The following is a 15054-nucleotide window of genomic DNA, read 5'->3' as shown; positions in this document are numbered from 1 at the left end:
CATCTCTAGAGGCATCTTGTCTTCTCAAAAATTCCTCCTACTCTTTGTTCCCCTAACTTACGGAATTTATTTTTTAGTCTGTTAAACCCGTCACTTTCTCAACCATCATGTTTTTATAGATGGTATTGTCTCTGCCTGTTTTTCTATTATCTCATCGTTCCTCTGCCTCATCCATTAGGTTTTGGCTAAGTTGTGATTCCTTCTGTTAACCTTTCCATGGCTTCCCTGATCAGGGCAAGCCCTCTTTTCTATAATTTTATAGCAATATGTACCTGTCATTGGTAACACTTATAAAAGCTGTACTTTTATTTATGTTGTATTTATTTATATACTACTTGATTATGTTATACTATTATAACTATAGTTATAATACTATAATATACCATAACACTATAGTTAGTAGTATGATTAATATTACTAATTATTTGATTCAATCTCATCTACTAGAATGGAACTTTGAGAAATGATGATGGTTTCACTATCTGAAAGTCTTTGCAACTGAGGATATATTTCCTTGTTTTTTTTATCAGCCTTAGAACATGGAGGAATTCCTTCCAGACATGCTGATTGTTATGATTTAATCTCTGATGGGCTATGTATGTCCTAGGTTTAGAGGAAAAGAGAATGGGTAGAGAGACACAGAAGACTCAGATGACATGGTCTCATCACTCATGAACTCAAAAGTTGGCTAAGGGAAGAAAATCTGTTTATTTATAAGGGATATGTATCTTGTTCATCTTGCAGTTTATTGTACTTTTTGGGTATTTATATTCATATCTTTCACCAAATTTTGTAAGTTTTCTGTCATATTTCTTCAAAAACTCTTCCTTTTCTCTCTCACTTCTCCTTCTGGGACTCCCACAATGAGTATTTTGATATATTTTTATGATATATCACAGATATTTTTTTGTTTCTGTTCTTCAGACTTGAGAATTTCTATCATCATTCAAGTTCACTGCTTTTTTATTCTGCCTGCTTAAATTTGCCTTTGAATCCCTCTAATGGTTTTTTCATTTTGGTTATTGTATTTTTCAGTTCCAGAATTTCTTTTCTGTTTGTTTTTAGTTTTAAAAAAATCTCTGTATGGATATTTCCATCTTATTCATTCATTGTATTGACTTTCTTCAAGTTAGTTCCTTGAAAAATTTTTTTTTCATCCAAAATCTTTTTAATAACAAGGTAGACTCTCAGGTTAGTTTTTGCAGCCACGGCAGAGCGGCTCGTTGGCCTCTGGTACACTCCAACTTCCGGCCCTTGGAGCGGACATAGGGTTTGAGGTAGCTATGCGGGGTTACTGGGGCCTTGCCGAAATGCCTTGTACACCTCTCGCCCCTTGTCAGGACCAGAGAGGAGGACAGTGCCACAGCCCTTGGGAGAGGCCAGGGCCAGCTGGTCAAAGGTGAGGATCTTGCCCCCTGCCTTGAGGATGCGACTCTGGGCGCGGCTGCTCACTCGCAGAGCACGCAAGCTTCAGTTTGGGCACCTCCTGGACACGAACCTGATGCGAAGAGCTGACTAATTGAAAAGACCCTGATGCTGGGAAAGACTGAGGGTGAGGGCAGGAGGAGAAGGGGACGACAGAGGATCAGATGGTTGGACGGCATCACCAGCTCAATGGACATGGGTTTGGGTGGACTGAGGGAGTTGGTGACGGACAGGGAGGCCTGGCGTGCTGCAGTTCATGGGGTCGCAAAGAGTCGGACATGACTGAGTGACTGAACTGAACTGAACTGAACATGAACACCATCAGTTACAGCCCCCACGACCACAGCTGTTTTGCCTTCCCGGCCAAGAAGCTTCATCTTCCGGATCATCCAGGAAAGGGACCGCGGTGGCCAGTTGGTGCTGCTCATGAACAATCTCTTCAGGATAACCTAATTGAAGGTGGAGTTGGTTCCTCTGGCCAGGAACCTGTATGGTTTGACCAACAGCCCCAGGTAAATGTCCTGGCTCTTGGGCTCCTTGTGTGGAACCTTTCTGTCCTTGTGGTAAATGTCAACTCCCATGATGGCGCCTCCTCCTTAGCCAGGTCTGGAAAGCTTTTTAAGCATCTTAAAGACAGTTGTCTTAAAACTTTTTCTCTAGCAGATCTTCCATCAGATCTTCTTCAGGGACAATTATTATTGATTTATTAAAAAAGCTTTCATATTTCTTTGTATGCCTTGTGACTTTTTTCTTTTTTTTTAAAGATCGGACATTTGAATCTAATAATGTGGTAACTCTGGGAATCCATTTCTCCCCCTTCCCTAGGGAGTGATTTTATTTTATTACTGTTTTTGTGAGTGCTGTTTTGTTTTTGCTTGTTTTTTATTGCTTTAGTCTGTCCGTATGTTGAGGATCAGTCTGAAATGAAAACTTAACGATATTTTCACATTTTTTTTCTGAGCCCTTTCTAGGACATGCATTCTCACTTTCTAATTTTTCCTGTATACGTAGTTATTTTTTAAATGTCTGGCTCCCAGAAAGAGAAAAATGAAGTGTAGGGAAATGGGCACTGGCCCTGGAAGTCACTTTGACCAGAGGGGGAAGGGCTTGTAACAATGAAAGGAGGTGCTTCTTTGTGAGATCAGAATGGGCAATCAGCAGGCAGAGCATAGATCCCTGATATTTGGAGAACAGAATTCTTTTTGCCCAAGTTGGCTGCCACAGCTATGTTTAAACTTCTCCAGGAACATGTGCACAGCTGTCTGTCACGTGGCTGGGGGTGGAGAATACAGAGCTGCTACTCCTCTAAGAGCTGAAATTGAAATTAATTACAACAATTATCCTCCCCTGTTTTTTGCCCTGCTTTATTTAGTACTCCAATGCCAAACTTGCCTGTTACTCCAGGTATCTCTTGATTTTCTGTTTTTGCATTCCAGTCCTCTGTGATGAGAAAAACATCTTTTTTTGGTGTTAGTTCTAGAAAGACTTGGAGTTCTTCATAGAACCATTCAACTTCAGCTTCTTTGGCATTAGTCGTTGGGGCATAGACTTGGATTACTGTGAGGCTGAATGGTTTGTCTTGGAAACAAACCGAGATCATTCTGTCTTTTTTGAGACTGCACCCAAATACTGCATTTCAGACTCTTTTGTTGACTATGAAGGCTACTTCATTTCTTCTAAAAGGGAAGAAATATCTACTACCCACAGTAGTAGATATAATGGTCATCTGAATTAAATTCACCCATTCATGTCCATTTTAGTTCACTAATTTCTAAAATGTCGATATTTGCTCTTGCCATCTTCTATTTGACTACATCCAATTTGCCTTGATTCATGGACCTAACATCCCAGGTTCCTATGCAATATTGTTCTTTACAACATTGGACTTCACTTTCACCACCAGACACATCCACAGCTGGATGTTTTTTCCACTTGGTTCAGCCTCCACATGGAACAGAAAATTGGTTCAAAATTGAGAGAGGAGTACAAAATTGAGAAAGGCTGTATATTGTCACCCTGCTTATTTAACTTATATGCAGAGTACATCATATGAAATGCTGGACTGGATGAATCACATGCTGGAATCAAGATTGCCGGGAGAAATATCAATAACCTCAGATATGCAGATGACACCACCCTTATGGCAGAAAGTGAAGAGGAACTAAAAAGCCTCTTGATGAAGGTGAAAGACGAGAGTGAAAAAGCTGGCTTAAAACTCAACATTCAAAACACTAAGATCATGGCTTCTGGTCTCATCACTTCATGGAAAATAGATGGGGAAAAAGTGGAAATGGTGACAGATATTCTTTTCTTGGGCTCCAAAATCACTTTGGATGGTGACTGCAGCCATGAAATTAAAAGACACTTGCTCCTGGAAGATAAACTTTGACAAACCCAGACAGTGTATTATAAAGCAGAGACATCACTTTGCCGACAAAAGTCCGTCTAGTCAAAGCTATAGTTTTTCCAGTAGTCATGTACAGATGTGACAGTTGGACCTTTGGTGCGTATAGGAAGAAGACAAAACAATAAACTCTGTGTCTGGTTAGTCCAGTTGCACCAGTTTTTTATTTTATTTGTTTATTTATGGCTGCACTTGTTCTTCGTTGCTGCACGAGGGCTTTCTCTAGTTGCGGTGCGTGGGCCTCTCGCTGCAGTGATTTCTCTTGTTGTGGAACATTAGCTCTAAGGTGCATGGGCTCAGGAGTTGTGGCAACATGGGCTTCGTTGCTCCCCAGCACGTGAGCTCTTCCTGGACCAGGGATCTGAACTTGTGTCCTTTGCATTGGCAGGCAGATTCTTAACCACTGGACCACCGGGGAAGTCCATTGCACTTGTTTCTATACACACCTTACTCTAGCTGGGTGCTAGGGCCACACATGTTATCTCAGTTGCCCTTGTTGTATCTTGGGGCTGTTACTGCTTTGCCGAGGAAGACAAGGGAAACACTGACAGACTCAGATTTTTGTATTGAGGAGAATAACACAAGTTAAAAGCCGTCATCCAAGTCATTCTTTCACTTTTGGTGCCCAACTGTCTTGGGCATCAAAATATCCTTTCCTCCCTAAGGTATAACTGCCCTCTTTCCTCAAAGGATTCTTAGTCTTGAGTTTGGTTATTAATATTTACACACTTTTTTTCCCCACTTCTCTGGCTTTTCCAGGAGTTGACTGGAAGAGGAAGCAAACAGTCTATGGGAATATGTTATGCATTTTTGTACCCAACAAACCTACTCTGGGACACCCAGTTTCATGTCTCACAATAGGAAAATGTCAGAACTTTCATTTATGTGGACCAGTCAGATTAGCCCAGTGCCTGTATTTCAGGCCCCATAGCATGTCTCCTATAGCTGATGGGGTTCAAGAATGATTTGCAATTCTAGAATCTTTACCAAAGTTGAAATGTACATATATTCAGAGTAAACCCTGTCTGGACGAGAGTCTCTTCTTGAAGTAATCAGAATTTTTGCAGAAAACTGTCTCAGTTTAGGGAACTTGTTTTCTTATTCTTAAGACTGAGCAGAGACCAAACTTGCATGTCTAGCAACAAGATTTCACTGTCTGGTTCATAAGGCCCCTGACATTGGCCCTAGCAACTGGTGGTGCAGGATGGGATGGGAATCTGTCAATAAGATGGACAGGGAAGGGGTTCAGGGAAGGGATGCCTGAAGAAATTCAGAAATGAGATGGCTAAGCTGAGTGTCCTGCAGCTGGGAAGATCATGGTCATATGGAACCTTGTAGCACTGTGTTCAGAAGACTTGGCAAACAGTGTCAGGATGGTCACTCTCTTGGGAGCTAAAGCATACTCACTGAACTGAAGCTGAGAGTTCTTTTCTCAGGGCTGAGAATAGCCAAGTCAAATGTCAGTGATTGAGGCACTGAAAAATGTCCAAGTATTCAATAACCGTGATAAATAGAGATGATATCAGGAAGATAGTTAAACAAATAGTTAACTATTAGTCCCAATAGTTAAACAAATTGGGACTCCTGCCTTGGTGAACATGAATTGGAAGACACTGTGAAGAAAAATTTGTTATGAGTGCAAGAACATTTCATTTGAGTTTAAGGGTCACTGCTTGGTTTGATTTCAAGGACAAAGAGTAGTGTAGATTTGGTACTTTGGTTCTACTAACTACTCAACCTGAGAGGCGAAGTGATATAAACCTATCCAGATTTGGCTCATCACATCTCTAACAGTGTAAGCATTGACTATATGCATGAGGAATGGTTCAGGAGAGAGTGGGGAGTAATGGATTAGGACCAGCTCACATTCCAGCTCTGGATAAAGTGGTGGGAGGTGGGTTGGGAATTGCAGAGAGGAAGAAGGGCTCACACATAAAATTTTTTCATTTTAATGATCATACAGTTATTTCTCAGGAAACACAACACTAACATTAGGAAAATAGTAAAAGGATGCACATTTCAAAGATCTTAAAACTGGTCTGATTTTCCCCACAGCTGTTCTTCAGTGTGCTTGTGCTAAGAAGCTTCTTAGCTGATGGGAGTTTCCCCAGATGGTCTGTTTAAGCAAAACAAACAAAGGAACAAAAGAAACAGGTTATAGGTTTTGTAAAGTCCCCCTGGACTATGTTAAGTCATTTTTATCTCAGGGAAAGCCCAGAGAATGGCATCTCTTTCAGTGTCCCTCTACTTCCCTTGATTAAACTCTCATTCTTCATTAATCTCTCTTTCATTTCCTCAAAACTTAGTTATTGTCTTCTATGTGCCAGGTGCTACAAAGAGTCACTAGGGATATTAAGTAAATAAATAAAACACATTTTCTGCTTTTGAACTATTCCCAAGGCCATGTTCCATCTCACTTTCCTAGAGATCACCCACACCATAGCCCTGTTACCTCTGTGGACCACCTTCTAGTTTTATGACTGGGAAATGGTGAGGTGTGGGCTGGGAGCTTAGCTCTATAAAACAGCATGTTGTTATGGGAAGTTCACAGGTCTCGGAGTTCAAGGTTTGGGTCTGGGTGATCTTGTGCATGTAAGATGATCTGGCCCTGGATGACCAGATTTGGTTAGAAACCTTGCCATGCCATTTATTAATGTGATCTTGGACCAGTTAGTTACCAATATTGGACTTTGTTTCCTCATCTGCCATATAAAAATAATGATACACACCTATCTTAGGGTGATTTTAATTTTAAATTCTATCAATATATGTAATTAACTTAGTGTAGTACCCAGCACATGCTAACTGTCCAATAAATGATGGCTATAATTTTCTCTCTAGACTTTTGATTTCCTAACTGCAAATTGACAAGTGATATGAGATCCAACCCAACTATTAAATGTTTTGATTATGACAATCATCCCACCTCCCCTCCCCAGCCAGGATTTGTCCTGGGATCTCAGAGCCTCTCCTTTCCACTCCCCCAATAACCAAGAATAACATTAAATTTCTTACTTTATGTATTTTTTCTCACAGGTCATTTGACATTCTATTTTAAGCCTGTAGTTGTTAAGATTGCCATCACAGCCAGTGTAGACAAAACTTTCACATAATCCAGAGGTAATGTTGTAGAAATATCTGAACTGAATGTCATAGCAGCTGCCAAAATTGAGCGGCATCTTGCAGCGATCTGCGTGAGAGGTTCACATTGAATTAGGGGGAATTAAAGAGCTTATCTTCACAGGCCTTTACACATTTGTCACGGCAGTCTGGAAATACCCCTATTCAAGGTCACTGAAAGGCATTTGGTTTTCTCTTGGAATTAAGATCACCCGGCAAGGTTGCCCTTGGGCATGCAAATTGATTAAAACTCCAGTTTCTGGTCTTCAGCAGTGATTTGGAGAGATGGTGAGCCATGAAAAAGGAGGTTCTATCAGTGGTGGTAGTGGTGACTTAGTCACTAAGTCTGTCTGACTCTTTGCAACCTCATGGACTGTAGCCTGCTAGGCTCCTCTGTCCATGAGATTTATCAGTCAAGAATACTGGAGTGGGTTGCCATTTCCTTCTCCACGGGGTCTTCCCAACTCAGGGATCGAACCCGTGTCTCCTGCTTGGCAGGTGGATTCTATACCACTGAACCTCCTGTGAAACCCTTTACCAGTATCTTGTGCAAAGTAATGACATTCACCTTTCATATCTTACGTTATATGAAAGCACAATCTCCTTCTCATCTTTCTCGCCTCTTAACTGCCTGGACAGGACATTCAATGCTTACCTTCCAGTTTTCATAGACCCACTATACTAACCATGTCCCCACTTTAAGTTAACTGTGCCTGCTGCTCAAAACAGGGTACATACCAAGATGCATAACCTTGGAGGTAATACTCTTTCACCTTCACACCCTGTCATCTCTCCCCTTGTCCCCTTCCCAGAGGCAAACCTTCTGTTCTTAGTGATAAGAATAACCCTTATGGCCACAGCAGGGGAAGGAGAGGGTGGGATGAATTGAGAGAGTAGCATTGAAATATATACATTACCATAGGTAAAACAGATAGCCAATGGGAAGTTGCTGTACAGCACAGGGAGCTCAGCTAGGTGCTCTGTGACAAACTAGACAGGTGGGATGGGGTAGGAGGTGAGAGGGAGGTTCAAGAGGGAGGGGACATATGTATACTATGGCTCATTCATGGTGATGTGAGGCAAAAACCAACACAACATTGTAAAGCAATTATCCTCCAATTAGAAATAAATAAATTTAATACAAAAATACCAAAAAAAAAATCACATAGTAAGTGGTCCAAACAGCTACAACACGGTTGTACTGGCAACCTAGAGATTGTTGTTCATCCTATTCAAGCAGCCAGACTGGGATTTATTCCTTGGTAAAAGTAGCTATTTAAATACAGTGACATGCACAAGCTTATTTTATACATACATCCTCTGATACAGGCATTCTTCTGATCCACACTTTATACAAGTGAAACTGAAGCTAAGGGATGGTATGGGATTGAGTGACTTGGACTAGTTTGTTAAATGACAAGGCTGGAATTTGGGGTGTCTGACTTACAGTGTAGACTGTGTTACTTTTTCCCTATGTTCTGGAAGCACTTGAGCCTGTAGATAGTACCTGTGAAAGAAAACTTCATTGTCTTTTACATCTACATTGTAAGTTTCTCTAAACAGTAACCATGTGTTCCAGTGTTCTCTCCTTCCCCAAGCCTGTGCTAGTGCTAAGTCGCTCCAGTCATGTCCATCTGTTTGTTTCCCCATGAATTGTAGCCTGCCAGGCTCCTTTGTACATGGAATTCTCCAGGCCAGAATACTAGGGTGGGTAGCCTTTCCCTTCTCCAGGGGATCTTCCCAACCCAGGGATTGAACCCAAGTCTCCTGCATTGCAGGCGGATTCTTTACCATCTGAGCCACCAGGGAAGCCTGGTTTGATTCCTGGTGCAATGCAGGAGACCCTGGTTCGATTCCTGGGTTGGGAAGTTCTCCTGGAGAAGGGATAGGCTACCCACTCCAGTATTCTTGGGCTTCCCTAGTGGCTCAGATGATAAATAATCCGCCTGCAAGGCAGAAGACCTGGGTTTGATCCCTGGGTTGGGAAAATCTCCTGGAGGAGGGCATGGCAACCCATTCCAGTATTCTTGCCTGGAGAATCCGATGGACAGAGGAACCTGGCAAGCTATAGTCCATGGGATTGCAAAGAGTGGGGCATGACTGAGCAACTAAGCACAGCACAGATAGCTGATTAACAGTGTTATGATAGTTTCAGGTGAACAGGGAAGGAACTCAGCCGTAATATACATGTATCCATTCTCCCCCAAACTCCCCTCCCATCTAGGCTGCCACATAACATTGAGCAGAGTTCCCTGTGCTGTACAGTAGGTCCTTATTGGTCATCCATTTTAAATATAGCAGTGTGGACATGTCTATCCCAAACTCCCCAACTATCCCTTCCTCCAATTCTTCCCCCCATGTCCTTGAATGGTCTGGAATTTTTGAAATTTACAGTGAAACCCGTAATTCAGAATACTTCTAGTCCTTTGCATGGCCTACAAAAGAGAATCCCATTTGGAAAGGACTTATTTGTATCACAGTTTGTTTTTTCTCATCAAACATCCACAGGATGCCTAGAATAGATGCCCCAAGTCAAGGCAGTCAGCGTTTATGGGTATTGATACTAAAGGAGGACCTTCTTGGACCATCTGCATATCAAATTTTTTCTAATTCTTTCTTCCTCATTCATAATTGGTCCTTGGATTTATTTTCTGCTTCAATTTCATACCTTTGAATTTTTTACATATCATGTCAGTAATCTGAGTCATACCACCCATTAATGGAGTAGTCAGCAAGGAGGTGAAGAGCCCCAGAAGAAATCCCAGCTCGATCAATTTCATGGTGTAGCCAGTAGCAAGTAGGAGAGTTTTGGTATCAACTGATGTTATATTCTGGGCCTGATGCTTGAGAGGGCTGGGCCCACTTACCCCAAGGGCCAGGACTGGGCATTTCCTAGTGATGAGTTGGACAGTGAGTGCTTGGGCATCCAGCCATGAAGCTGAAGGTTCCAAGCTGATTTAGACCCCTGATAGTGAGTCACAAGTTTATCTAGAATGCAGGGCTTCTATGTATGTTTAACCATGGAGGGTAGAAGCATCAGAGCATTGAATTAAAAAAAGATTGCTTCCTTTCCTCAACTTAACCTTCTATAGCAAAGAACAGACATCCTGGTGCAACAGAAAGAATATAATAAATACAACAGTAATGATAGTAGCTGTATGATCAGGTTACTCAAGATGGCTGTTCTATTGTTCTCTGTACATCCCCTATTTGACCAGTGCTGCTTCTCCTACTCACATGACTGACCTTCCTATGTACTTGCCTCAGGATTCAGCTAGTGATGGTTGCCAAAGGCGTGGTGAGAGGTATGCCCTGTTACTAGTTTCCCTGGTGACTGATGAGCCAACCTGATGTCAAGTTCCCCTTTAACTACTGATCTCTGCCCCCTCAATCTTGCTGGCCTCCAGAATGAGGTCTGCTGCCATGTCCTGCCCACTGTCTGCTGCACGCAGTGGGGTGTCCTACAGATTCTCCCATCCATTAAACCTTTGATGTCTCTGTTGATGACTTTGGGCTCTTTTTTTGTCTTGAAGCTGGACAAGTACAGGCCTTGCAGGCCTGCTGGGTGCTACCCAACAGTAGCTAAACCCTATAGCATTTTCTTCATGAAAAACACTGTTTAAATGAAACCTTATAACTAAGTCTATATCTACATATATTTCTATCTCACTAAATAATCATATGCACCCCATGAATTAGGTGCACTTGTGATCATCATTTACAGATGGAGAAACAGGCTGAGGTTAAATTATATGTACAAAGTCACACATCCATTATGTAGTGAACACAAGATTTGAACTCACAACACTCTGTTACCTAAGAATGTGGGACATATTGGTTCTGTTTTCTTGTAAGACTTTTGAAATTTTGACTTCTGCATTTGCACCTCTAAGCCACCTGTTGTTCAGTTGCTAAGTTGTGTCTGACTCTTTGCGATCCCCTGAGCTGCAGCATAGAAGGCTTCCTGTCCTTCACTATCTCCCTGAGTTTGCTCAAACTCATGTCCATTAAATCAGTGATGCCATCCAGCCATCTCATCCTCTGTCGTCCCCTTCTCCTCCTGCCCTCAACTGTTTCCAGCATCAGGGTCTTTCCCAATGAGTCAGCCCTTCGAATCAGGTGGCCAAAGTATTGGAGCTTCAGCTTTATCATCAATCCTGCCAATGAATATTCAGCGTTGATTTCCTTTAGGATTGACTGGTTTGATTTCCTTGCTGTCCAATGCACTCTCAAGAGTCTTCTTCATCACCACAGTTCGAAAGCAAAAATTCTTTAGTGCTCAACCTTCTTTATGGCCCAACTCTCACATCCGTATGTGACTACTGAAAAAACCATAGCTTTGACTATGTTTGACCTTTGTTGGCAAAATTACCCTGTCTAAATTTGTAATAGTTTTCTTCCAAGGAGCGAGCGTCTTTTGATTTTGTGGCTGCAGTCACAGTCCACAGTGATTTTGGAACCTAAGAAAATAAAATCTGTCATTGTTTCCACTTTTTCTCCACCTATTTGCCATGACCTTGGACATGGGTTATCTCCTCTTGGCTGCTTGCCGCTCCAGTGCCACACAAAGGCTAATAGTTTTGCCAAGAGAATGCACTGGTCATAGCAAACATGCTCTTCCAACAACACGAGAGAAGACTCTACACATGGACATCACCAGATGGTCAACACCGAAATCAGACTGACGATATTCTTTGCAGCCAAAGATGGAGAAGCTCTATACAATCAGCAAAAACAAGACCGGGAGCTGACTGTGGCTCAGATCATGAACTCCTTATTGCCAAAATCAGACTGAAATTGAAGAAAGTAGGGAAAACCACTAGACCATTCAGGTATGACATAAATCAAATTCCTTACGATTATACAGTGGAAGTGAGAATAGACTTAAGGGACTAGATTTGATAGACAGAGTGCCTGATGAACTATGGATGGAGGTTCATGACATTGTGCAGGAGACAGGGATCAAGACCATCCCCAAGAAAAAGAAATGCATAAAAGCAAAATGGCTGTCTGAGGAGGCCTTACAAAGAGCTGTGAAAAGAAGAGAAACAAAAAGCAAAGAGAAAAGGAAAGATATACCCATTTGAATGCAGAGTTCCAAAGAATAGCAAGGAGAGATAAGAAAGACTTCCTCAGTGAACAGTGCAAAGAAATAGAGGAAAACAATAGAATGGGAAAGACTAGAGATCTCTTCAAAAAAATTAGAGATACCAAGGGAACATTTCATGCAAAGATGGGCTCAGTAAAGGACCAAAATGGTATGGACCTAACAGAAGCAGAAGATATTAAGAAGAGGTGGCAAGAATACACAGAAGAACTGTACAAAAAAGATCTTCATGACCCAGATAATCATGATGGTGTGATCACTCACCTAGAGTCAGACATTCACATCCTGGAATGTGAAGTCAAGTGGGCCTAGGAAGCATCACTACAAACAAAACTAGAGGAGGTGATGGAATTCCAGTTGAGCTACTTCAAATCCTAAAAGACAATGCTGTGAAAGTGCTGCACTCAATATGCCAGCAAATTTGGAAAACTCAGCAGTGTCCACAGGACTGTAAAAGGTCAGTTTTCATTCCAATCCCAAAGAAAGGCAATGTCAAAGAATGCTCAAACTACTGCACAATTGTACTCATCTCACATGCTAGTAAAGTAATGCTCAAAATTCTCCAAGCCAGGCTTCAGCAGTACGTGAACTGTGGATTTCCAGATGTTCAAGCTGGTTTTAGAAAAGACAGAGGAACCAGAGATCAAATTGCCAACATCTGTTGGGTCATCAAAAAAGCAAGAGAGTTCCAGAAAAACATCTATTTCTGCTTTATTGACTATGCCAAAGCCTTTGACTGTGTGGATCACAAGAAACTGTGGAAAATTCTGAAAGAGATGGGAATACCAGACCACCTGACCTGCTTCTTGAGAAATCTGTATGCAGGTCAGGAAGCAACAGTTAGAACTGGACATGGAAGAACAGACTGGTTCCAACTAGGAAAAGAAGTACGTCAAGGCTGTATACTGTCATCCTGCTTATTTAACTTATATGCAGAGTACATCATGAGAAACACTGGGCTGGATGAAGCACAAGCTGGGATCAAGATTGCTGGGAGAAATATCAATAACTTCAGATATGCAGATGATACCACCCTTATGGCAGAAAGTGAAGAAGAGCTGAAGAGCCTCTTGATGAAAGTGAAAGTGGAGAGTGAAAAAGTTGGCTTAAAGCTCAACATACAGAAAACTAAGATCATGGAATCCATGGCAAATAGATGGGGAAACAGTGGAAGACTTCATTTTGGGGGGCTCTAAAATCACTGCAGGTGGTGACTGCAGTCATCAAATTAAAAGACGCTTACTCCTTGGAAGGAAAGTTATGACCAACCTAGACAGCATATTAAAAAGCATAGATGTTAACTTTGCCAACAAAGGTCTGTCTAGTCAAGGCTATGGTTTTTCCGGGGGTCATGTATGAATGTGAGAGTTGGACTAGAAAGAAAGCTGAGGGCCGAAGAATTGATGCTTTTGAACTGTGGTGTTGGAGAAGACTCTTGAGAGTCCCTTGGACTGCAAGGAGATCCAAACTGTCCATCCTAAAGAAAATCAGTCCTGAGTGTTCATTGGAAGGACTGATGCTGAAGCTGAAACTTCAGTACTTTGGCTATCTGATGCAAAGAGCTGACTCATTTGAAAAGAGCTTGATACTGGGAAAGATTGAGGGCAGGAGGAGAAGGGGATGACAGAGGATGAGATGGCTGGATGGCATCACTGACTCTATGGACATGAGTTTGTGTAAGCTCCAGAAGTTGGTGATGGATAGGGAGGCCTGGCGTGCTGTGGTCCACGGGGTCGCAAAGAGTCAGCCACAACTGAGTGACTGAACTGAACTGAACTGATTTGCCATTAAGTGATAGGGCTGGATGCCATGATCTTCATTTTACCTGAAGTTGATTATTTTTGGTAAAGTGTAAAGTAAAGGTACGATTTCATTTTTTCAATGCTTCTAGACCCATTTATTGGTGAGTTCCTCTTTTATCCAGCTCCTGAACTATTTATTTTACTCTGCTGTACATTCCTACTCCAAAATCACTCTTAATTACTTGCATTTTGTATTATTTTAGGGTTTTGCATTTTCATATACATTTTATTCCATTTTATTTATTTATCTTGGATTAGAGAAAGGTTTATTGTGGGGCCAAAGAAGGAGAACTGGTAGCTCATTCTAAAAAACCTCAAGCTCCCCAAAGGTTCTGAGGAGAGGAGAAGTTTTCATGAGCAAAATCTGTGGTGAGAGCTGTAGGGTATGTGACTTTCTTCTGACTGGTTGGTGGTGAGGTTAAGTGGGTTGTCCTCCAGGAATCTTGTGCTTATCCTAAAGTTACCATCATCTGCCTGAGTGTAGGCCTTAGTTCCTAAAGAAGAACTCAAACATATTGTTTATATTCCTCAAGGAGGATCCAGGACTCTGCCCCCAGTCTGCACTGTTTTTCCTTGACTGCTGCTCCGTTGTTTCCGCTTCCCTTCTCTTCCCCAATTAGCACGTGCTTGAATCTGTTCATATACATTTAATTTTAATTTTTTAATTTTTGATTGCACTGAGTCTTTGTTGCTGGGCATGGGCTTTCTATCGTTGTGGTAAGTGGGGGCTACTCTTCATTGCAGTGGCTTCTCTTGTTGCAGAGCACAGGCTGCAGTTGCAAGGGCTTTAGTACTTGCAGCATATGGGCTCAGTAGTTGTGGTTCATGGGCTTTAGAGCATGGGTTTAGTAGTTTCAGCACACAGGTTTCAGCTGCTTTTGTGGCATGTGGAATCTTCCAGGACCAGAATGTGTTCCCTGCATTGGCAGGTGGTTTTACTCATATACATTTTAGAGTCTGTTAAGTACTTCAGAAGACTCATCTTGGATATTGGTTTGAATTGCATTGGATTTACAGACCAGTTTGAAGAGAATGATATCCTTACAATATAGTCTTCGGTATACAGTTCATCTATACAGGTTTTCATTATTACCTGCCAAGAGCGGTTTATGGTATTTACCATACAGGTCTTGCAGTCTTAATTATATTTTTAATATTATTGTAAAAGTTGTCTTCAAATGATGCATTTTTTCTGT

At 41.7% G+C, this 15054-nt stretch overlaps 1 long non-coding RNA gene and 1 pseudogene across 1 annotated transcript; both read right to left on the bottom strand.

Moving 5' to 3' along the window:
* Window positions 1-1187: 1187 nt before the first annotated feature.
* Window positions 1188-2006, bottom strand: LOC109567715 (large ribosomal subunit protein eL18 pseudogene; annotated as a pseudogene).
* Window positions 2007-5776: 3770 nt separating this feature from the next.
* Window positions 5777-9752, bottom strand: LOC139186412 (uncharacterized). The gene is made up of 3 exons (XR_011569955.1): window positions 9618-9752; window positions 6845-7019; window positions 5777-5945 (listed from the first exon to the last, which is right to left on the bottom strand). It is a non-coding gene; the product is annotated as an uncharacterized lncRNA (long non-coding RNA).
* Window positions 9753-15054: the final 5302 nt, after the last annotated feature.

This window comes from Bos indicus, chromosome 13 (assembly GCF_029378745.1).
Source record: "Bos indicus isolate NIAB-ARS_2022 breed Sahiwal x Tharparkar chromosome 13, NIAB-ARS_B.indTharparkar_mat_pri_1.0, whole genome shotgun sequence".
Taxonomy (NCBI): domain Eukaryota; kingdom Metazoa; phylum Chordata; class Mammalia; order Artiodactyla; family Bovidae; genus Bos; species Bos indicus.
The sequence above is the reverse complement of the archived record's forward strand: the minus strand, read 5'-3'. Positions and strand labels throughout refer to the sequence as shown.